The 25215-nt window shown below is 38.5% G+C and overlaps 1 protein-coding gene across 2 annotated transcripts in view; it reads right to left on the bottom strand.

The window, feature by feature from the left end:
- The window catches only part of SHROOM3 (shroom family member 3), a 207975-nt gene that overhangs the window by 81058 nt on the left and 101702 nt on the right, over positions 1-25215 (bottom strand). Inside the window, exon 1 of one of the 2 annotated variants that reach the window (XM_037830034.1) lies at positions 4773-4799. The exons of the other annotated variant lie outside the window; for it this stretch is intronic. The gene's annotated coding sequence lies outside the window, so the exon portion shown is untranslated. Of the gene's footprint in view, positions 1-4772; positions 4800-25215 lie in introns of those variants that run through there. 2 annotated transcript variants of the gene reach the window in all.

Genomic DNA, 25215 nt, shown 5'->3' with positions numbered 1-25215 from the left:
AGATTCAAACTGAGGTCTGTTTTACTCCACAGTTATGGACCTTTCCAGTACACTGCACTGACTCTGTTTGAGGCCATTCTGTTGTGGTGATTCTTAAGTAAGGATAACAAGAGAAAACCTTAGCAAGAAACTGGGCGTTAAGAAAACTGCATCAATGGAAAAAGAGTCAGGATTTTAAACTTCCACCTTAAACAAGAACCTTAAAAAACAAAACAAAAACCAAAACAGCAAAAAAAAAAAACACTTAGCCTAAGCCAGAGCCCCCCTTCTCTGAAAAAAAATTCCTTCAGTAATATCTACACATTCATACTCATAGTCTGAGAGTCTATGAACCCTTGAGAGTACATCCATTTGTCACTGAATTCCCAGAGTCTAATAAATTCTCAGTAAATGTTTTAAAGATGTTTACTAAATGAGTTAAACCAACATAACAAAATACCTCTGGAGTTGACAAAGTATATAACATCTTTCCCAAACATTTTGTTGAACTTAAATAAATAATTGGAGCTACTAAATAATGTCTTTCTTGGTCGTATTTACCATTCTGTCCAAAGTACTACACTGAAAATTCAAGTTATAAGATTCATCCTTTTAAAAGGCATATTAACTTGAGGCAGACATCAGAGGTTTTTTTTTGTTCCACCTACACCTTCGGAAGAGGATGTAATATGGAAACCTTTCATGTGAATTCCCAGAGGGATCTGTGAGCCTGTTCTGGGGGTTCGGCTTCTATCATTAAATCAGTCCTCAAAGAAAAGAGGGGTTTGCCTAGTGGGTATTTCCTTTCTTGGGGGTGGGGTTTACCTCTTCTGGCAAAGAAAAGCCCCAGTAGTATTTTGATCAAATGGGCAAGAACTTTAAATTTAAATCCTCTACAGCCTCAAAGAATCATTACAACGAAGACACAGTTAATGCTAAGGACAACCAGTTAAAAATGTTACAAGATCTTTGATAACCTCAAATAAAATGAGAACGGTCTTCACAAAAAGTGAATATAAATACTTTTATCAACACCAAAAATGATATAAAAGTGTTTTATCCACACTGCATGGAATAATAGCTGACATTTATTGAATTCTTGCTAAGCTAAATACTTTAAATGATCTAATTTACCCTCACAACAGCCCTATGAAGGTGATTTATTTATTACTGTCCAATATTTTGAGGTTTAGAGGCATTTAATAACTTGCCCATGGTAATACACATCTAAAGCAGAGATGGGATGTATACTCTGATCCAACTCTAGAATGTAAGTTCTTCTAATTAAGGAGTTGCTTTACATACAATAAAATATGTATTAATTCACAAATTAATCTATTTACTTCTTTACATACAACAAAATATATATTGTGGCAATTAATCCAGAGCATCTTGTACCAGGAATTGGGGGGGGGGGGGATAAGAGAAAAGTCTCATATCTAATAAATAACAGTATCCATATATCATACATTTATGTAACTACGTTTTCCCCTGGGCACCTACACATTATTATCATTTTAAGCCGGTGTGACTAAAATGAACAGGTCTTAAGCTTTCAGTGTGATGGATACACAATACACAACTGACAACTGTGTATACCTATGTATATATCATCCAAAATAAGACATAGAACATTTCCATGGCCCCAGAAAATCCCATTGTACCTCTTTCCAGTCAATTCCTCCAACCCCGGAGACAACCACCCTGACTTCTGTCATAGATTAGTTTGGCTTTTTCTGGTACTTCATAAATAGAATTGCTAATATATTTTTGTGTGTCTGGTTTCTTTCAGTTAACATAATGCTTTTGAGATTCATCCAGACTTGCAGTGTTTATCAGGTTATTATATTTATCATTCATTCCATTTGATTGCTCACTAGTTTTCCATTGCGTAGATGTACCACAGTTTGTTTATTCATTTTCCTGTTGGTTGATGCTATAAGCATTCTTGTACAAGTCTTTTTTTGTGAACATTTGTTTTCATTTATTTTGGGTAAATACCTAAGTGTGGCAATGTGGGGACACAGAGTTGGTGTACACTTAACTTTACAACAAATCATCCACTCCCACAGAATGGCATTAGCTTATCAAGATGTTTTATTTTTCCTTTTATATGATAACTTCCTGAGGGTAGAGAAACCATCTCCACTTCCTGGGATGCCCTCACTTAGTAAACATTTGTGAATAAATGAATGACCATTGTTTGTATTCCTGTTCCTCTTCATTACTATAGTTATAAGAAAACCAGTTTTGTGCGTGCATGGAGAACTAGGACAAGCTAAAGGGTCTAGATCTGTGGAGGTACTGTTCATTCAGGTAAGATGGAAACCCACCCAGCTAGGAGCTCCGACTTCCCAATTTTCTTTTTGACATGATCTTTCCTAGAAAGCGAACTCCTCTCAGTGACCCTGCAGGGAGAAAAAGGGGTGGTAGCTCCTCCAAGTGACACCATGGAATGAGAGGAAAGCATCACTTCAATTGAGCTCACACAGTGGTTAGAATTACAGGAGATCTTGCCCAACAGGAGGGCAGAGGAAGCACCAACCCATGAAATCCTGACATTCTGAAGGTAACCAGCAAAACTGCAGCACTGCTGGAATCCAGGGGAATTTACTCCAGTGGAAGTTACAGGATCACTTGGTTTTGGTAAGAACGCTGTATGGTTTCTACATGAAAATGGAAAGTCGAGAATGAATTTAGAGGAGAAAGTAAACGGGTGATGTAAAAATGTAACCAGATTTAACATGCAAGATAGGACACTGAGAAGAGTATTGAGTCAAAAGTGGAGAAAGCACTTAAGCTCACCATCCTTATCTCAGAAGTATATTACACATACCCTCTCTCAGCCCCTGAAACAGAATTTTTTATTCTCATGATTCCATTTATCTACTTTAAATCATATAATTTACACTGTATTCAACCTGTAACTTCCTAGAAAGCAATTAAATCATTGTTGACTTTCTGCCCTTAATAGAAGAGGATTGGCAATTCCCAAGGAAAGTTTAAAATCTTTCTTCATTTTACACAAATTAAAACAGGCCTTCATCTCAATTTGGTGAGCAAATGTCCATACTGGGCTCAGGTGCTTTTTGCAATCTTTATTTCCTTTGGACCCAGTTTGAGGACAGGAATTTGTTTAGAATCCCTCAATTTTGAGGTTCTGAGAGGTGAACTAGCTTTCCTTTATCCAGACAGTACTGTACCGAAACCATCCTATTCAGATGGATGTTTATCCTATTCTTAAAATCTCCAGGGAAGTAAATTCTCTACAACATCCCTTGGTAACCTTCTCCAGGGTTTTATCAAGCATTTGGTGAGGAAGTTCTGATGTAAAACCAATAAAAATAATAACTCTATGAGCCTAGCTGCAAGCCCTGGAATGGGGTAAGTGTTTGAGCACTTTGCCTTAAGGGGAGAGAGATGTATTTACAAAACAGACTATGCAAACAGAAACCATTTGCCAGAAGCAAATGTGGAAAGTTGATCCAAGAGGAATTGCCATAATAAATTCTTGCTTCAACTCATGAACAATGTGAACAATTGTTAAAAAAATTATTGGTTATGACATGTTTTTAAGTACATATTTATTTTCTTGTCAATTCCTAGTTTTAATTCCAGGTTTGTTAGCAATGATAAAAAAAAAAAAAAAATGTCCATAGCTGCAAAGTTTCCAAATGACTAGGTTTCTACGAACTAGCCTTCATAAACAGAACATAACACTTTACTTCTTTCTGTTCTGTACAGTCTACCTTTCTACAATGACCATGTAATATTTTTATACTTAGAAAAAATATATTATCTTAAAAAACAAATGCAGCCATCAAAATTAATGAAAGCCTAAACCAACTTCTGGTGAAATTATTTGGGAGAAGATTTAGCCATATATCTGACCAAGAAGCTTTGAATTGGAAATGATAATTTAGGCTGTAAATGTCAACTAATTAGAAAACGAATAGAACTGTCTTTTAGAAGTCTGTATGCTAAGATTTCCCATTGCATCCTGACATCTTACAGCAATTTCCCCATGACGATTACAGGCATATAAGCAGCTGTCACACCCGGTCCAAAAGCTTCCGTGTCCACACGGTTTAAAAAAAATAAGTAATGCCAAAAAACATGGTTTGGAGGTGTATCCCATCCAAAGGATACTCGATGTGGAATTTTCTAAACAACCCCCCTCCCCAAGGCAGTTTTATCCCTCTTGCAACTCACAGTAAAGCATGTGTCTGGTATAATTTCATTGGCCTGATTTAATTTTTGCTACATGACACTGGAACACGCTTTAAAAAATGTGCCTTAAGATCTGTAGCAAGTGTGGGGGACAGGCGTGGCCCTCACAAACCCGTCTGGGGCCTTTCCTAAAGAAACAAATCCAGTAAAATTAAGAAAGGCAAGTAACTCTAAACTCAGTGGGTGCCCTCGTGGAAAGCAACTTATCAAAATTAAAATATTTCACAGATCATTTCTTCTCAAAAGTCTTCATGCTGTCAATAATCAACAATTATTTTCCTGTTGGAGTGGCAGCTTCTGCCTCCTTAGTAAGGCCTAGGAGTGTCAGCAGACCCTCGGAGCACGCCACCTTCTCCACATCAGGTTGGCTGCCGGCTGTGAAAACCTAGTTCTGGGAAACCATCCTCAGAGACCGGGTTTTAAAGCCGTAGCAGCAGAGACCGTATTAGACAAACCTTTAGAACATGGACCGCGATGCACCCGTTCTCCCTCCAAGCAAGCCTCGCGCCCCTGGCCGCGCTTAGCGATGGGAAGGGGGAATCAGACCCGAGCCCCTCACTCACCATTGCAGCTCGGCCGGCCGCCGTCACCCCCAGGCCTTACCGGGCTCCAGGCCTGCGCAGACGCCAAGTTCAAACCTCGCCGCCGCGGCGAGGAGGCGGCGCCGGGCATAGCCCCAGGCGGGGGCCAAGCCGCACTCAACAATGGGCTACTCTGCCGCGCCCTGCACCGCCGCGCCCCGGGCTACAGCGGCTGCGGCCGGGCCCGCCCAAGTACCCCGGCACCCGGGATCTAAATCGGGGCGTGACGGTGCGGGTCGCCGGACAACCACGCCTCCCGGGCCGCGGGGGCCGCGCATCACCGCCCGCGCACTCCCGCCTGCCGCGCCGCAGAGACCGCGCTTGCTCTGCGCTCGCCACCAGGTAATCCCATAGGAAGCCTCCCGGATTGGCCCAGGCGCTCAGGACGGGATTTGCATCTCAATGACAAAGAAGGCTCCCTGAGGTTTAAAAACGGATTCTGGGATGAAGAGTCGGGTCGCACTCTTCGGTCCACAATATCCTCTTGCATTCGCGGTTAAAACTTAAAAAAAAAAAAAAAGTTGGGGGTGGTGGTGGTGGGTACTTCTATTCCCAGTCTCTCCTCTGTCAGTTCACAGTCAGAAAGGTGTTTTAACTTTTTTTTCTTTCCATTTCGAAATGAAATGGAAACCCATAAAGCAAAATATCAATTTTAAGAAGCCCGCGCTCACTTTTCGGGGGCTATACACTTAGGAATTGACCAAATGAAGCATGAATGAAGCAAGGTAAAAAGTTCACAGCTTAAAAAAAAAAAAAAAAAAAAAAAAAAAAGCTCACATTACAAGGAAAATAACCATCTTTTTTCTCAGCATGTCCTCTTTTCAGTATAAATCAACCAGAGAGATTCAGGTTGTTGTTGATCAGCTAATGCTGCTGAAGCCTCCCTCCTCACCCCCTTTTTGTTTCCGTGGGAATCAATTCTTATCAGAGGAGGGGCAGGTGATTATTTCAGTGGTTATGATTCCAGAGATTTTTGATTCAGCTTTGCAAACATTTGGGTCTTAGACAATATATACACTTGCACATGATTTGCATTTATGATATACATGCCAGTTTACATTCTTAAGAAAAGTTTGGTGCTATTTTCAATTTCATCTTTCTTCAAAGGGCTCTACCAGCTCCTTTCAATGGAGGTAAGATTTATTTCCTCAGAGGATACCATTTTAAATTGCTTTCACATGTCCTCTCCAGAGATTAAAATAACAGTAAGGTTTGAAGTTGGCTTCTTCTCTCTCAAGCTGAATCACTGTTGTTTAATCTTCTGATTCTATATTTAAGGCAAAGAATATACTTATGGGCACAAAGTAGAGAAAACCCAATCAGGTAAGCACTAGAGGCCTCGGTTACCGTGCAGTTGACACCACTTGCCATTACTTTGCTGTGATTTTTCTTATATCCTGTTGAATGCAGAATTAACAGCCAAGCAACCACCGAGTCAGCCTGTTTACTGAAATCACAGAAAAGCTTTTTTTTCCCCCCAATAAGATATTATCCACCTCAAAGTTGTATTTTGTTTTTAAAATGGCGTGACAAGCATGTACAAGCCTGTCACAAAATCAAGGGGGTACCCGCAAACATTGTTGCTAGGTGTTGGAAGCAGGGAGACAACATTAGCGAGTGATCTGTCCTGTGGGAATCTAGGGAATCTACTTTGTGGGGGAGAGAAGTGATGTCCAGGACTCAGGCTTTAAAGAAGTACTTAGCCCCTATTGCCACCATGTTGAGGAAATAAGTACTAGCTGGAAACCTCAGCCAGGAACTAGGCAGAACAGATAAGGCCTCCTTCCCTGCTGCTGCTTTATCTTGTTTTCTAAGTGCTCAGGGTCAGGTGAAATCTCATAGGGGTGGAACAGATCCCTCTATTCCTATGTGAAACATCTCTTCAAATTGGTGATTGAAAACACATTTTAGGTTCAAATCTTCCGCCCACACAGCCTGTATCATACCAGTGAAATCAATCACTCTGACGGGTAGTCCCTGGGCTTCCGTTGTACCATAGAATACGGAGAAAATACTTTTCCGTGTATCTGCAATTTAGAGGCATTGTCAGATATTTGTAGAGGAAAGAAAAATAACCTGTCTCATGGGATCAAAGATGAGGCACGCAATGAAGAAATCTCAGCAGCAATACAAAATTATACTAATGTTTCTCTGCATGAGCTGGGGGAGGTTCCCTCACCTGGTGCCTCAGTTCTTTTGCAAAATGATCCTGTTTTCCACGAAATGTAACTAACAAGTGAATCTGAAATAGTTCAAAATACCAAGTGTGTATATGTATCAATTCCAAGCCACTTATAAAAGATGTTCTCAGTAAAGTCACCTTTACTTCCTGTATAAGGTTGCTCTCAGCCATGATCCATAGCATTAGAATCTAAAGTGTTTAATTTTTAAAAATGAAAATATATTGATCAAAAAATAAAGCTTTTTAAAAAGTTGAAATCTTTTGTAAGGAGGTAACAAAATAGGAAAAAGTATACAGCATGCTCTGAGAGACAAGGGCTTGTGTGGCCAGTCTGGGCCCTCCTGTTTGGCTTTCTTTCTTTCTTTCTTTCAAATGTCTTTATTGAGATATAATTTACATATCATAAAGTTCACACTCTTAAAGAAGCACATTTTTGCACATTTTCGCACATCTTTTTTTTAAAATGTCTACTGAGATATAATTTACATATTATAAAATTCACACTTTTAAAGAAGCACATTCTTTTTTTTTTTTAATGTTTTTATGAGATACAATTTACATGCCATAAACCTCACACTTTTAAAGAAGCACATTTTTGCCCTCCCAAATGTTTCCTTTGATGCTGGGGTGGGGGGTGGGAGGAAAAGACATGAGAGACTGGAGTAAGTCTCTGACCAAGTGGGGGCGCTACATGCTCACCTACAGAGGCACCTGCCAAGGGAGGTGTGGAAGGTCTGAGGAGGAAGCGATGGGGGAGGAGTCAAAAGTCAAAAACCGGAGTGGTGACTGGACAGGTAGCCACAGCAGCTGCGACAGGCATTGGTGCATTCATGTCCCTAGTTGCTTTTCTCCTAATATTCTTAAATATTTCAACCTACAAAGCTGAATTTCAATTTGAGATAAATACAGCTTACACAGACATTTGAAATCACATCAAATAGGAATATGCTAACTGAGAATCTAGTATAATTCAGAATACATAGTTCATCCACTATAATTATCAGGTCTTATCAAGTAAGGAGAAACCTGTGAGCAAATATTTTTTTCAAGTAAAAAGCTCAAGACATTTAAGATAATTTCCACATATCTATAAAATCTAGAATCAGCAATTCCTTTTTTTTTTTCCTACAACAGCACCCAAAAGAATAAATTATCTATATATAATTTTAACTAGGAAGGTGAAAAACTTGTACACTGGAAACTACAAAAAATTGCTGAAAGAAAATAAAGACCTAAAAAAAAGGAAAAACACCCCATGTTCATAGATTGCTGAGATGTCAGTACATCTGGACTGTGTCCAGTTTTTGATGATTGTGATTTAGTTTCCATGAACATTATTTATATACAGGTATCGACTTCTATTAGGTCAAAGGTAAGTTTCCCATAGTGGTTTACCATTTCACACTCCTGCAGAATATGAGACTTTCAGCTGCTCCACATCCTAGCCAGCACTTGGTAAACAATTATTTTTTTAATTATTTAATTAAAATTAGTCTAATACATTAATTATATACTTAAAGAAACTCCCATATGGAAATCATAAACACAATATGGGCTCTGAATTGACTTTTTCATTAATTTAGCTTCTTTTATAATTATAGGAGTATAGTTTTATAATATGTTTTATTCTTCAAAATACTACAATAAATTTTACTTAGAAAAAGTCTACCATTCCTTCTTATCAATTCATTTTGGCATTCTTTCTATTATTTCAAATAAAATTTTGGTGTGAAAAATATAACCATGTGAAACCTGAGTCTTTGCTTAAAAAAATGAAATAACTCTTCTTCTTGCCACAATCATACAATAAATTTTCTTGTTCATCTAGACTCTTCTTTGGAATGTTGACACCTTAGAAAAACAATGTCATATATATTGAATATTGAAAATAAGTTCTAGGAACTGTTTAATGACCAATCTAAATAGCAAACAACCAAGAAGGAATACACTTGAAACATGGCTTGTTTGCTTCAGAGAGAAAATATTAAGAACATATGGTGTATTTCCTCCTCAAATGGTTGCTTTGATTTAGTGTGATTATATAGTTACCAACATAATATTCACTTTATTTTTTTTTTTTTTAATTTTCTTCTGGTCTTTATTGTTGTTGTTGTTTTTAACTTAAATTGACATTCTTTATTTTATCTGTCAAGTCCTTAGAAAATATAATTTGCCTTTATTTGATACACATCTATAGGTGCTTTTCAATAACACCACAGAATCATGAAGACTTGCAGTTATTAGTGTTTTGTAGTGATTAAAATGATGTTCAAATAATTAACAACTTACTTCATCGAAATACTTAAAAGACTATTCTGGGGAGTATTTGAAAGCTCTGTTTATAAATAATGATTGATATATTTAGAATGTTTTTGGTGCTGAAGATAAATATTTCTTATATAAAACATTGTTTTAATACATTGCTCTGCTAACAAGGCTAGTTAGATATATTTCTAAGACTAAAGAATAAAGCTTTATCTTCATACTTATTTTATTCCTAGAAGTTTTATCAATGAAGAACTCTGTACCCAACAAGAAGAAACAAGCATATTGTGAGTGACATTCTGTAGGAAAAGCAAAAAAGAGCTTCAATAAAAGAAACTAGATAACTGCATTATAAATTCTTTATACAAATAGCCCATTCTAAACAGTAGAATTAAATGCAGACCAATGCTTTTAAAAGTCTGTGTGCCTAGATGGCTATCCCCACACACTAAAAAGAAAAGGAACAATAATAGAGAACACAGTATTTTAAACAATTTTAACACATTTAACACTTTCAGACATCCACTGGGTTCTCAGATCAGATTGGCAATTGAAATTTCACATCCACCTGGGCTTGCTTGGCTAAGGTCACTATTTCAGAGTTTTACAACCATTTTTAGCAGCTTCATCCAAGTCTCAACAAACAAGAATTTTAAGTCCAGTGTCCATTATCAGGGACTTAGCATCATCAACTTGTGTACCTTGGAACTGCACCACAATAGGTATTTTAATTTCCAGGTCCTTTACTGCCATGACTATGCCCTGTGCAATGACATCACATTGCATGATTCCTTCAAAAATGTTGACCAGAATAGCCTTTACCTTTTTATCTGAAGTGATAAACTTAAATGCCTCAGTCACTTGCTCAACTGTGGCACCATCACCAACATCAAGAAAGTTGGCTGGAGTCCCTCCATGAAGTTTTTTTTTTTTTGTTTTGTTTTGTTTTTTTTAAATCTTCATTTTATTGAGATATATTCATATACCACGCAGTCATACAAAACAAATCGTACTTTCGATTGTTCACAGTACCATTATATAGTTGTACATTCAACACCCAAATCAATCCCTGACACCTTCATTAGCACACACACAAGAATAACAAGAATAATAATTAGAGTGAAAAAGAGCAATTGAAGTAAAAAAGAACACTGGGTACCTTTGTCTGTTTGTTTCCTTCCCCTATTTTTCTACTCATCCATCCATAAACTAGACAAAGTGGAGTGTGGTCCTTATGGCTTTCCCAATCCCCTTGTCACCCCTCATAAGCTACATTTTTATACAACTGTCTTCGAGATTCATGGGTTCTGGGTTGTAGTTTGATAGTTTCAGGTATCCACCACCAGCTACCCCAATTCTTTAGAACCTAAAAAGGGTTGTCTAAAGTGTGCGTAAGAGTGCCCACCAGAGTGACCTCTCGGCTCGTTTTGGAATCTCTCTGCCACTGAAGCTTATTTCATTTCCTTTCACATCCCCCTTTTGGTCAAGAACATGTTCTCCGTCCCACGATGCCGGGTCTACATTCCTCCCCGGGAGTCATATTCCATGTTGCCAGGGAGATTCACTCCCCTGGGTGTCTGATCCCACGTACGGGGGAGGGCAGTGTGAAATCTTTATTTCTTTATGCCACTTTAATACATGTTTTGATTTTTTGAAACAAAATGTGAAAAACAAGTGAACAACCATCTTTGTGAATAGATGTTAAAATGGAAATCTGAGGTAAGGAAATGCATTTAAGACTATGCCAAATGTTACAAATAATTTATTTCCATGAAGTGGTGATTATAACACGAAGAGGGAAACCTATAGTGTTTGTCAGCTTGTCAGTTAATCTTTTCCACTTCAGTGTTTTCTGTTGTTCTTTGTTTCCCCAAGACTAGTGTCCCAAGTAAAGGACTTTATGCAACCTGTTACTCAGAAAGCTACCTAGACTCTTCTTAAACTTTTTATTTTTAAATAATTTCAAACTTACAAGAGGGTTGCAAAAAAATAATAATAATACAAAACCTACACAGAGAACTCCAACATACCCCCTTATCCAGATGCCCAGGTCCACCAACTTTTAACATTTTGCACATTTGCCCTTCCTTCCTTCCATCCATGAATCTATCTACCTATCTTTTTCTAAAATTTAAGAGGAGGTGGTATACATCTTGCTCCTTGAACTCTTAATATTTCCATGTATATTTCCTAAGAATAAAGATACTGTGCTGGTTTGGATGTGTTATGTCCCCCAAAATGCCATGTTCTTTGATGCCATCTTGTAGGGACAGACATATTAGTGTTGATTAAGTTGGAACCTTCTGACTGTTTCCATAGAGATGTGACCCACCCAACTGTGAGTGACACCTTTGATTAGGGTATGACCTCTTGATTGAATGTTTCCATGGAAATGTGCCCCCACCCATCCAGGGTGGGTCTTGATTAGTTCACTGGAGTCCAATAAAAAGAGCTCACGGCGAGGCGGGGCAAGATGGCAGACTGGTGAGCTGTAAGTTTTAGTTACTCCTCCAGGAAAGTAGGTAAAAAGCCAGGAACTGCGTGGACTGGACACCACAGAGCAATCTGTCTTTGGGCATACTTCATACAACACTCATGAAAACGTGGAACTGCTGAGATCAGCGAAATCTGTAAGTTTTTGCGGCCAGGGGACCCATGCCCCTCCCTGCCAGGCTCAGTCCCGGGGGAGGAGGGGCTGTCAGCTCCGGGAAGGAGAAGGGAGAACTGCAGTGGCTGCTCTTATCGGAAACTCATTCTACTGATTCAAACTCCAACCATAGATAGACTGAGACCAGACACCAGAGAATCTGAGAGCAGCCAGCCCAGCAGAGAGGAGACGGGCATAGAAAAAACAACACGAAAAACTCCAAAATAAAATAAAAGCAGAGGATTTTTGGAGTTCTGGTGAACACAGAAAGGGGAAGGGCGGAGCTCAGGCCTTGAGGTGCATATGCAAATCCCGAAGCAAAGCTGATCTCTCTGCCCTGTGGACCTTTCCTTAATGGCCCTGGTTGCTTTGTCTATTAGCATTTCAATAACCCATTAGATCTCTGAGGAGGGCCGTTTTTTTTTTTGTTTGTTTGTTTGTTTGTTTGTTTTTTGTTTTTTTTTTGTTTGTTTTTTTTTTTAATCCTTTTTTCTTTTTCTAAAACAATTACTCTAAGAAGCCCAATACAGAAAGCTTCAAAGAATTGCAATTTGGGCACGTCAAGTCAAGAGCACAACTAAGAGAGCTCTGAGACAAAAGGCAATAATCCAGTGGCTGAGAAAATTCACTAAACAACACAACTTCCCAAGAAAAGGGGGGTGTCCGCTCACAGCCACCATCCTGGTGGACAGGAAACACTCCTGCCCATCGCCAGCCCCATAGCCCAGAACTGCCCCAGACAACCCAGTGTGACGGAAATGCTTCAAATAACAGGCACACACCACAAAACTGGGCGTGGACATTAGCCTTCCCTGCAACCTCAGCTGAATGTCCCAGAGCTGGGAAGGTGGAGCAGTGTGAATTAACAAAGCCCCATTCAGCCATCATTTCAGCAGACTGGGAGCCTCCCTACACAGCCCAGCAGCCCAGAACTGCCCTGGGGGGACGGCACTCACCTGTGACATAGCACAGTCATCCCTCAACAGAGGACCCGGGGTGCACAGCCTGGAAGAGGGGCCCACTTGCAAGTCTCAGGAGCCATACGCCAATACCAAAGACTTGTGGGTCAGTGGCAGAGAAAAAACTGTGGCAGGACTGAACTGAAGGATTAGACTATTGCAGCAGCTTTAAAACTCTAGGATCATCAGGGAGATTTGATTGTTAGGGCCACCCCCCCCTCCCCGACTGCCCAGAAACATGCCCCACATACAGGGCAGGCAACACCAACTACACACGCAAGCTTGGTACACCAATTGGGCCCCACAAGACTCACTCCCCCACTCACCAAAAAGGCTAAGCAGGGGAGAACTGGCTTGTGGAGAACAGGTGGCTCGTGGACGCCACCTGCTGGTTAGTTAGAGAAAGTGTACTCCACGAAGCTGTAGATCTGATAAATTAGAGGTAAGGACTTCAATAGGTCTACAAACCCTAAAAGAACCCTATCAAGTTCAGCAAATGCCACGAGGCCAAAAACAACAGAAAATTATAAAGCATATGAAAAAGACATTGCAAGACTAAATAAAAAAATGGATGATCTTATGGAAATTAAAGAAACTGTTGACCAAATTAAAAAGATTCTGGACACTCATAGTACAAGACTAGAGGAAGTTGAACAACGAATCAGTGACCTCGAAGATGACAGAATGGAAAATGAAAGCATAAAAGAAAGAATGGGGAAAAAAATTGAAAAACTCGAAATGGACCTCAGGGATATGATAGATAATATGAAACGTCCACATATAAGACTCATTGGTGTCCCAGAAGGGGAAGAAAAGGGTAAAGGTCTAGGAAGAGTGTTCAAAGAAATTGTTGGGGAAAACTTCCCAAATCTTCTAAACAACATAAATACACAAATCATAAATGCTCAGCGAACTCCAAATAGAATAAATCCAAAAAAACCCACTCCGAGACATATACTGATCACACTGTCAAACACAGAAGAGAAGGAGCAAGTTCTGAAAGCAGCAAGAGAAAAGCAATTCACCACATACAAAGGAAACAGCATAAGACTAAGTAGTGACTACTCAGCAGCCACCATGGAGGCGAGAAGGCAGTGGCACGATATATTTAAAATTCTGAGTGAGAGGAATTTCCACCCAAGAATACTTTATCCAGCAAAGCTCTCCTTCAAATTTGAGGGAGAGCTTAAATTGTTCACAGACAAACAAATGCTGAGAGAATTTGCTAACAAGAGACCTGCCCTACTGGAGATACTAAAGGGAGCCCTACAGACAGAGAAACAAAGACAGGACAGAGAGACTTGGAGAAAGGTTCAGTACTAAAGAGATTCGGTATGGGTACAATAAAGGATATTAATAGAGAGAGGGAAAAATATGGCAAACATAAACCAAAGGATAAGATGGCCGACTCAAGAAATGCCTTCACGGTTTTAACGTTGAATGTAAATGGATTAAACTCCCCAATTAAAAGATATAGATTCGCAGAATGGATCAAAAAAAAATGAACCATCAATATGTTGCATACAAGAGACTCATCTTAGACACAGGGACACAAAGAAACTGAAAGTGAAAGGATGGAAAAAAATATTTCATGCAAGCTACAGCCAAAAGAAAGCAGGTGTAGCAATATTAATCTCAGATAAAATAGACTTCAAATGCAGGGATGTTTTGAGAGACAAAGCAGGCCACTACATACTAATAAAAGGGGCAATTCAGCAAGAAGAAATAACAATCGTAAATGTCTATGCGCCCAATCAAGGTGCCACAAAATACATGAGAGAAACACTGGCGAAACTAAAGGAAGCAATTGATGTTTCCACAATAATTGTGGGAGACTTCAACACATCACTCTCTCCTATAGATAGATCAACCAGACAGAAAACCAATAAGGAAATTGAAAACCTAAACAATCTGTTAAATGAATTAGATTTAACAGACATCTACAGGACATTACATCCCAAATCACCAGGATACACATACTTTTCTAGTGCTCACGGAACTTTCTCCAGAATAGATCATATGCTGGGACATAAAACAAGCCTCAATAAATTTAAAAAGATTGAAATTATTCAAAGCACATTCTCTGACCACAATGGAATACAATTAGAAGTCAATAACCATCAGAGACTTAGAAAATTCACAAATACCTGGAGGTTAAACAACACACTCCTAAACAATCAGTGGGTTAAAGAAGAAATAGCAAGAGAAATTGCTAAATATATAGAGACGAATGAAAATGAGAACACAACATACCAAAACCTATGGGATGCAGCAAAAGCAGTGCTAAGGGGGAAATTTATAGCACTAAACGCATATATTAAAAAGGAAGAAAGAGCCAAAATCAAAGAACTAATGGATCAACTGAAGAAGCTAGAAAATGAACAGCAAACCAATCCTAAACCAAGTACAAGAAAAGAAATAACAAGGATTAAAGCAGAAATAAATGACATAGAGAACAAAAAAACAATAGAAAGGATAAATATCACCAAAAGTTGGTTCTTTGAGAAGATCAACAAGATTGACAAGCCCCTAGCTAGACTGACAAAATCAAAAAGAGAGAAGACCCATATAAACAAAACAATGAATGAAAAAGGTGACATAACTGCAGATCCTGAAGAAATTAAAAAAATTATAAGAGGATATTATGAACAACTGTATGGCAACAAACTGGATAATGTAGAAGAAATGGACAATTTCCTGGAAACATATGAACAACCTAGACTGGCCAGAGAAGAAATAGAAGACCTCAACCAACCCATCACAAGCAAAGAGATCCAATCAGTCATCAAAAATCTTCCCACAAATAAATGCCCAGGGCCAGATGGCTTCACAGGGGAATTCTACCAAACTTTCCAGAAAGAACTGACACCAATCTTACTCAAACTCTTTCAAAACATTGAAAAAAATGGAACACTACCTAACTCATTTTATGAAGCTAACATCAATCTAATACCAAAACCAGGCAAAGATGCTACAAAAAAGGAAAACTACCGGCCAATCTCCCTAATGAATATAGATGCAAAAATCCTCAACAAAATACTTGCAAATCGAATCCAAAGACACATTAAAAAAATCATACACCATGACCAAGTGGGGTTCATTCCAGGCATGCAAGGATGGTTCAACATAAGAAAAACAATCAATGTATTACAACACATTAAAAACTCGAAAGGGAAAAATCAATTGATCATCTCAATAGATGCTGAAAAAGCATTTGACAAAATCCAACATCCGTTTTTGATAAAAACACTTAAAAAGGTAGGAATTGAAGGAAACTTCCTCAACATGATAAAGAGCATATATGAAAAACCCACAGCCAGCATAGTACTCAATGGTAAGAGACTGAAAGCCTTCCCTCTAAGATCAGGAACAAGACAAGGATGCCCGCTGTCACCACTGTTATTCAACATTGTGCTGGAAGTGCTAGCCAGGCCAATCCGGCAAGACAAAGAAATAAAAGGCATCCAAATTGGAAAAGAAGAAGTAAAGCTGTCACTGTTTGCAGACGATATGATCTTATATCTAGAAAACCCTGAGAAATCGACGATACAGCTACTAGAGCTAATAAACAAATTTAGCAAAGTAGCGGGATACAAGATTAATGCACATAAGTCAGTAATGTTTCTATATGCTAGAAATGAACAAACTGAAGAGACACTCAAGAAAAAGATACCATTTTCAATAGCAACTAAAAAAATCAAGTACCTAGGAATCAACTTAACCAAAGATGTAAAAGACCTATACAAAGAAAACTACATAACTCTACTAAAAGAAATAGAAGGGGACCTTAAAAGATGGAAAAATATTCCATGCTCAAGGATAGGAAGGCTAAATGTCATTAAGATGTCAATTCTACCCAAACTCATCTACAGATTCAATGCAATCCCAATCAAAATTCCAACAACCTACTTTGCAGACTTGGAAAAGCTAGTTATCAAATTTATTTGGAAAGGGAAGATGCCTCGAATTGCTAAAGACACTCTAAAAAAGAAAAACGAAGTGGGAGGACTTACACTCCCTGACTTTGAAGCTTATTATAAAGCCACAGTTGCCAAAACAGCATGGTACTGGCACAAAGATAGACATATAGATCAATGGAATCGAATTGAGAATTCAGAGATAGACCCTCAGATCTATGGCCGACTGATCTTTGATAAGGCCCCCAAAGTCACCAAACTGAGTCATAATGGTCTTTTCAACAAATGGGGCTGGGAGAGTTGGATATCCATATCCAAAAGAATGAAAGAGGACCCCTACCTCACCCCCTACACAAAAATTAACTCAAAATGGACCAAAGATCTCAATATAAAAGAAAGTACCATAAAACTCCTAGAAGATAATGTAGGAAAACATCTTCAAGACCTTGTATTAGGCGGCCACTTCCTAGACTTTACACCCAAAGCACAAGCAACAAAAGAGAAAATAGATAAATGGGAACTCCTCAAGCTTAGAAGTTTCTGCACCTCAAAGGAATTTCTCAAAAAGGTAAAGAGGCAGCCAACTCAATGGGAAAAAATTTTTGGAAACCATGTATCTGACAAAAGACTGATATCTTGCATATACAAAGAAATCCTACAACTCAATGACAATAGTACAGACAGCCCAATTATAAAATGGGCAAAAGATATGAAAAGACAGTTCTCTGAAGAGGAAATACAAATGGCCAAGAAACACATGAAAAAATGTTCAGCTTCACTAGCTATTAGAGAGATGCAAATTAAGACCACAATGAGATACCATCTAACACCGATTAGAATGGCTGCCATTAAACAAACAGGAAACTACAAATGCTGCAGGGGATGTGGAGAAATTGGAACTCTTATTCATTGTTGGTGGGACTGTATAATGGTTCAGCCACTCTGGAAGTCAGTCTGGCAGTTCCTTAGAAAACTAGATATAGAGCTACCATTCGATCCAGCGATTGCACTTCTCGGTATATACCCGGAAGATCGGAAAGCAGTGACACGAACAGATATCTGCACGCCAATGTTCATAGCAGCATTATTCACAATTGCCAAGAGATGGAAACAACCCAAATGTCCTTCAACAGATGAGTGGATAAATAAAATGTGGTATATACACACGATGGAATACTACGCGGCAGTAAGAAGGAACGATCTCGTGAAACATATGACAACATGGATGAACCTTGAAGACATAATGCTAAGCGAAATAAGCCAGGCACAAAAAGAGAAATATTATATGCCACCACTAATGTGAACTTTGAAAAATGTAAAACAAATGGTGTATAATGTAGGATGTAGGGGAACTAGCAGTAGAGAGCAATTAAGGAAGGGGGAACAATAATCCAAGAAGAACAGATAAGCTATTTAACGTTCTGGGGATGCCCAGAAATGACTATGGTCTGTTAATTTCTGATGGATGTAGTAGGAACAAGTTCACTGAAATGTTGCTATATTATGTAACTTTCTTGGGGTAAAGTAGGAACATGTTGGAAGTTAAGCAGTTATCTTAGGTTAGTTGTCTTTTTCTTACTCCCTTGTTATGGTCTCTTTGAAATGTTCTTTTATTGTATGTTTGTTTTCTTTTTAACTTTTTTTTTCATACAGTTGATTTAAAAAAGAAGGGAAAGTTAAAAAAAAAAAAAAAGAAAAAAGACAAACAAGGAAAAAAAAAAAAAGATGTAGTGCCCCCTTGAGGAGCCTGTGGAGAATGCAGGGGTATTCGCCTACCCCACCTCCATGGTTGCTAACATGACCACAGACATAGGGGACTGGTGGTTTGATGGGTTGAGCCCTCTACCATAAGTTTTACCCTTGGGAAGACGGTTGCTGCAAAGGAAAGGCTAGGCCTCCCTGTATTTGTGCCTAAGAGTCTCCTCCTGAATGCCTCTTTGTTGCTCAGATGTGGCCCTCTCTCTCTGGCTAAGCCAACTTGAAAGGTGAAATCACTGCCCTCCCCCCTACGTGGGATCAGACACCCAGGGAAGTGAATCTCCCTGTCAACGTGGAATATGACTCCCGGGGAGGAATGTAGACCCGGCATCGTGGGATGGAGAACATCTTCTTGACCAAAAGGGGGATGTGAAAGGAAATGAAATAAGTTTCAGTGGCAGAGAGATTCCAAAACGAGCCGAGAGATCACTCTGGTGGGCACTCTTACGCACACTTTAGACAACCTTTTTTAGGTTCTAAAGAATTGGGGTAGCTGGTGGTGGATACCTGAAACTTTTAAACTACAACCCAGAACCCATGAATCTCGAAGACAGTTGTATAAAAATGTAGCTTATGAGGGGTGACAGTGGGATTGGGAATGCCATAAGGACCAAACTCCACTTTGTCTAGTTTATGGATGGATGTGTAGAAAAGTAGGGGAAGCAAACAAACAGATAAAGGTACCCAGTGTTCTTTTTTACTTCAATTGCTCTTTTTCACTCTAATTATTATTCTTGTTATTTTTGTGTGTGTGCTAATGAAGGTGTCAGGGATTGATTTAGGTGATGAATGTACAACTATGTAATGGTACTGTAAACAATCGAAAGTACAATTTGTTTTGTATGACTGCGTGGTATGTGAAGATATCTCAATAAAATGATGATTAAAAAAAAAAAAAAAGAGGATATTATGAACAACTGTATGGCAACAAACTGGATAATGTAGAAGAAATGGACAATTTCCTGGAAACATATGAACAACCTAGACTGACCAGAGAAGAAATAGAAGACCTCAACCAACCCATCACAAGCAAAGAGATCCAATCAGTCATCAAAAATCTTCCCACAAATAAATGCCCAGGGCCAGATGGCTTCACAGGGGAATTCTACCAAACTTTCCAGAAAGAACTGACACCAATCTTACTCAAACTCTTTCAAAACATTGAAAAAAATGGAACACTACCTAACTCATTTTATGAAGCTAACATCAATCTAATACCAAAACCAGGCAAAGATGCTACAAAAAAGGAAAACTACCGGCCAATCTCCCTAATGAATATAGATGCAAAAATCCTCAACAAAATACTTGCAAATCGAATCCAAAGACACATTAAAAAAATCATACACCATGACCAAGTGGGGTTCATTCCAGGCATGCAAGGATGGTTCAACATAAGAAAAACAATCAATGTATTACAACACATTAAAAACTCGAAAGGGAAAAATCAATTGATCATCTCAATAGATGCTGAAAAAGCATTTGACAAAATCCAACATCCGTTTTTGATAAAAACACTTAAAAAGGTAGGAATTGAAGGAAACTTCCTCAACATGATAAAGAGCATATATGAAAAACCCACAGCCAGCATAGTACTCAATGGTAAGAGACTGAAAGCCTTCCCTCTAAGATCAGGAACAAGACAAGGATGCCCGCTGTCACCACTGTTATTCAACATTGTGCTGGAAGTGCTAGCCAGGGCAATCCGGCAAGACAAAGAAATAAAAGGCATCCAAATTGGAAAAGATGAAGTAAAACTGTCACTGTTTGCAGACGATATGATCTTATATCTAGAAAACCCTGAGAAATCAACGATACAGCTACTAGAGCTAATAAACAAATTTAGCAAAGTAGCGGGATACAAGATTAATGCACATAAGTCAGTAATGTTTCTATATGCTAGAAATGAACAAACTGAAGAGACACTCAAGAAAAAGATACCATTTTCAATAGCAACTAAAAAAATCAAGTACCTAGGAATCAACTTAACCAAAGATGTAAAAGACCTATACAAAGAAAACTACATAACTCTACTAAAAGAAATAGAAGGGGACCTTAAAAGATGGAAAAATATTCCATGCTCAAGGATAGGAAGGCTAAATGTCATTAAGATGTCAATTCTACCCAAACTTATCTACAGATTCAATGCAATCCCAATCAAAATTCCAACAACCTACTTTGCAGACTTGGAAAAGCTAGTTATCAAATTTATTTGGAAAGGGAAGATGCCTCGAATTGCTAAAGACACTCTAAAAAAGAAAAACGAAGTGGGAGGACTTACACTCCCTGACTTTGAAGCTTATTATAAAGCCACAGTTGCCAAAACAGCATGGTACTGGCACAAAGATAGACATATAGATCAATGGAATCGAATTGAGAATTCAGAGATAGACCCTCAGATCTATGGCCGACTGATCTTTGATAAGGCCCCCAAAGTCACCGAACTGAGCCATAATGGTCTTTTCAACAAATGGGGCTGGGAGAGTTGGATATCCATATCCAAAAGAATGAAAGAGGACCCCTACCTCACCCCCTACACAAAAATTAACTCAAAATGGACCAAAGATCTCAATATAAAAGAAAGTACCATAAAACTCCTAGAAGATAATGTAGGAAAACATCTTCAAGACCTTGTATTAGGCGGCCACTTCCTAGACTTTACACCCAAAGCACAAGCAACAAAAGAGAAAATAGATAAATGGGAACTCCTCAAGCTTAGAAGTTTCTGCACCTCAAAGGAATTTCTCAAAAAGGTAAAGAGGCAGCCAACTCAATGGGAAAAAATTTTTGGAAACCATGTATCTGACAAAAGACTGATATCTTGCATATACAAAGAAATCCTACAACTCAATGACAATAGTACAGACAGCCCAATTATAAAATGGGCAAAAGATATGAAAAGACAGTTCTCTGAAGAGGAAATACAAATGGCCAAGAAACACATGAAAAAATGTTCAGCTTCACTAGCTATTAGAGAGATGCAAATTAAGACCACAATGAGATACCATCTAACACCGGTTAGAATGGCTGCCATTAAACAAACAGGAAACTACAAATGCTGGAGGGGATGTGGAGAAATTGGAACTCTTATTCATTGTTGGTGGGACTGTATAATGGTTCAGCCACTCTGGAAGTCAGTCTGGCAGTTCCTTAGAAAACTAGATATAGAGCTACCATTCGATCCAGCGATTGCACTTCTCGGTATATACCCGGAAGATCGGAAAGCAGTGACACGAACAGATATCTGCACGCCAATGTTCATAGCAGCATTATTCACAATTGCCAAGAGATGGAAACAACCCAAATGTCCTTCAACAGATGAGTGGATAAATAAAATGTGGTATATACACACGATGGAATACTACGCGGCAGTAAGAAGGAACGATCTGGTGAAACATATGACAACATGGATGAACCTTGAAGACATAATGCTGAGCGAAATAAGCCAGGCACAAAAAGAGAAATATTATATGCTACCACTAATGTGAACTTTGAAAAATGTAAAACAAATGGTTTATAATGTAGAATGTAGGGGAACTAGCAGTAGAGAGCAATTAAGGAAGGGGGAACAATAATCCAAGAAGAACAGATAAGCTATTTAACGTTCTGGGGATGCCCAGAAATGACTATGGTCTGTTAATTTCTGATGGATGTAGTAGGAACAAGTTCACTGAAATGTTGCTATATTATGTAACTTTCTTGGGGTAAAGTAGGAACATGTTGGAAGTTAAGCAGTTATCTTAGGTTAGTTGTCTTTTTCTTACTCCCTTGTTATGGTCTCTTTGAAATGTTCTTTTATTGTATGTTTGTTTTCTTTTTAACTTTTTTTTTCATACAGTTGATTTAAAAAAGAAGGGAAAGTTAAAAAAAAAAAAAAAAAGAAAAAGAAAAAAGAGAAACAGGGAAAAAAAAAAAAAAGATGTAGTGCCCCCTTGAGGAGCCTGTGAAGAATGCAGGGGTGTTCGCCTACCCCACCTCCATGGTTGCTAACATGACCACAGACATAGGGGACTGGTGGTTTGATGGGTTGAGCCCTCTACCATAAGTTTTACCCTTGGGAAGACGGTTGCTGCAAAGGAGAGGCTAGGCCTCCCTGTATTTGTGCCTAAGAGTCTCCTCCTGAATGCCTCTTTGTTGCTCAGATGTGGCCCTCTCTCTCTGGCTAAGCCAACTTGAAAGGTGAAATCACTGCCCTCCCCCCTACGTGGGATCAGACACCCAGGGAAGTGAATCTCCCTGGCAACGTGGAATATGACTCCCGGGGAGGAATGTAGACCCGGCATCGTGGGATGGAGAACATCTTCTTGACCAAAAGGGGGATGTGAAAGGAAATGAAATAAGCTTCAGTGGCAGAGAGATTCCAAAACGAGCCGAGAGATCACTCTGGTGGGCACTCTTACGCACACTTTAGACAACCTTTTTTAGGTTCTAAAGAATTGGGGTAGCTGGTGGTGGATACCTGAAACTATTAAACTACAACCCAGAACCCATGAATCTCGAAGACAGTTGTATAAAAATGTAGCTTATGAGGGGTGACAGTGGGATTGGGAATGCCATAAGGACCACACTCCACTTTGTCTAGTTTATGGATGGATGTGTAGAAAAGTAGGGGAAGGAAACAAACAGACAAAGGTACCCAGTGTTCTTTTTTACTTCAATTGCTCTTTTTCACTCTAATTATTATTCTTGTTATTTTTGTGTGTGTGCTAATGAAGGTGTCAGGGATTGATTTAGGTGATGAATGTACAACTATGTAATGGTACTGTAAACAATCGAAAGTACAATTTGTTTTGTATGACTGCGTGGTATGTGAAGATATCTCAATAAAATGATGATTAAAAAAAAAAAAAAAAAAAAAAGAGCTCACAAACAGAGAGACCTCAGAGCAACTGAGTGGCATTTTGAAAAAGAGCTGCAGCTAAGAGGACAAAATGCCCCAAGAGCAACATTTTGGAAAATGCCATTTTGAAATGCAACCTGGGAGCAAGCAGATACCAGCCACGTGCCTTCAGAGCTAATAGAGGTTTTTCAGACGTCAACGGCCATCCTTCAGTGAAGGTACCCTATTGTTGATGCTTTACCTTGGATACTTGATGGCCTTAAGTCTGTAACTGTGTAACCAAATAAACCCCCTTTATAAAAACCAATCTATTTCTGGTGTTTTGCAAAACGGCAGCATTAGCAAACTGGAACAGATACTTACTTATGTAACCACCTTAAATACAGTTATCAAGTTCAAGCAATTTAACATTGATATAAAGTTTACAATTTATATTCTAACTTTTTCGTGTGCCCCAATAAATATCCTCCCTCCCCTCCATTATTGGATCCAGTCCAGGATCACTATCTCTTTAGTCTCTTTACTTAAAATAGTACCTACTTATGTAACTACCTTAGGTAAAGTTATCAAGTTCAAGCAATTTAACATTGATATAAAGTTTACAATTTATATTCTTTTTCATATGCCCCAATAAATATCCTCCCTCCCCTGCATTACTGGATCCAGTTCAGGATCACTATCTCTTTAGTGTCTTTACTTAAGACTCTTGCAGATGTTGAACCCAAAGAAAACAGAGAGGAGGACTAGGCAGGTGAAAGTTCATTCTCTAATTATGCCACTACAATGTATGCTAAGAGAGCATTCAGCTGATGGCTTAATGGGTCAGATTTGGGACCCTGCATTAAATCTGTAGAAGTTTAAATAGAAGCAAAAAGATTAGGGAAGAAATTAGTATAGAACAACAACAACAAAAACAAAAATGAGCTGAATAAGACTTCAAGGGATAGCCTCAGAAGGTGCAGGTAGTCAACAAGTTTCTGTCCTCTTGCCCATGTGGGGGACAAAGGACATTGTCAGTGTTGTAGGGGTCATTGGTTAAAGCAACAGTCACCCAGGTCAGCAGCCTCAAGTCATTAAGGAGATAAGAACTGACAGCATTCTTTCTGGGAAGTCTTGGTTGAAAGACTAGAGTTGCATCCTGGAAACTGGAAGCAGCCTAAATGTCAATGTAGAAAACAGTTAAATTAACTGTGAAGCATATCATGCAGCATTTAAAAAGAATGAGGCGGATCTACCTGTACTGACATGCAGAAATGTCTACATTATATTGGTATGTGAAAAAGCTTCTGATTTGCTGTCTACATAAACATTATATATAATATTTGTTATGTAGGTTTTAAAAGTGTCCAGAAAAACATCTGGAAGGAAATACTAAAATATTCCTGTGGAGTGAGATTGCAGGTATAGGAATGCCAGGGGATAGATTAAAATTTACCTTTGATTTAAACACTTTTACATGGTTTGAGGATTTTTCTTTTTAAACAATAAGTATGATTTACTTTTTGAATCAAATGTATACTATAAAGATTTTAATAATTAGAAAAGCACCCTGGTGGGACTTATTGCCTAAATGTTTTCTATTTTGGTGATAAAAAGTTTTAGCAATGAAAGATGGTGATGCTAGCACAACATTGTAAAAGTAAATAATGACATTGAATTGTACACTTAAAAATAGTTAAAATGGTGAATTTTATGTTATATATATGTTACTACAATAAAAAACAGTACCCTGGGTTCTGAAATACTTCAGCCATATAAGTTAATTTTGATTAACTGAATATTTTAATTGATGCTCACCCTTTCTTCTCACTGTCTCACATGAAACTTAGTAAGAAAATAGGGCAATCCAAAAAATAAAAC

Source organism: Choloepus didactylus, chromosome 3 (genome assembly GCF_015220235.1).
Source record: "Choloepus didactylus isolate mChoDid1 chromosome 3, mChoDid1.pri, whole genome shotgun sequence".
Taxonomy (NCBI): Eukaryota; Metazoa; Chordata; class Mammalia; order Pilosa; family Megalonychidae; genus Choloepus; species Choloepus didactylus.
The sequence above is the reverse complement of the archived record's forward strand: the minus strand, read 5'-3'. Positions and strand labels throughout refer to the sequence as shown.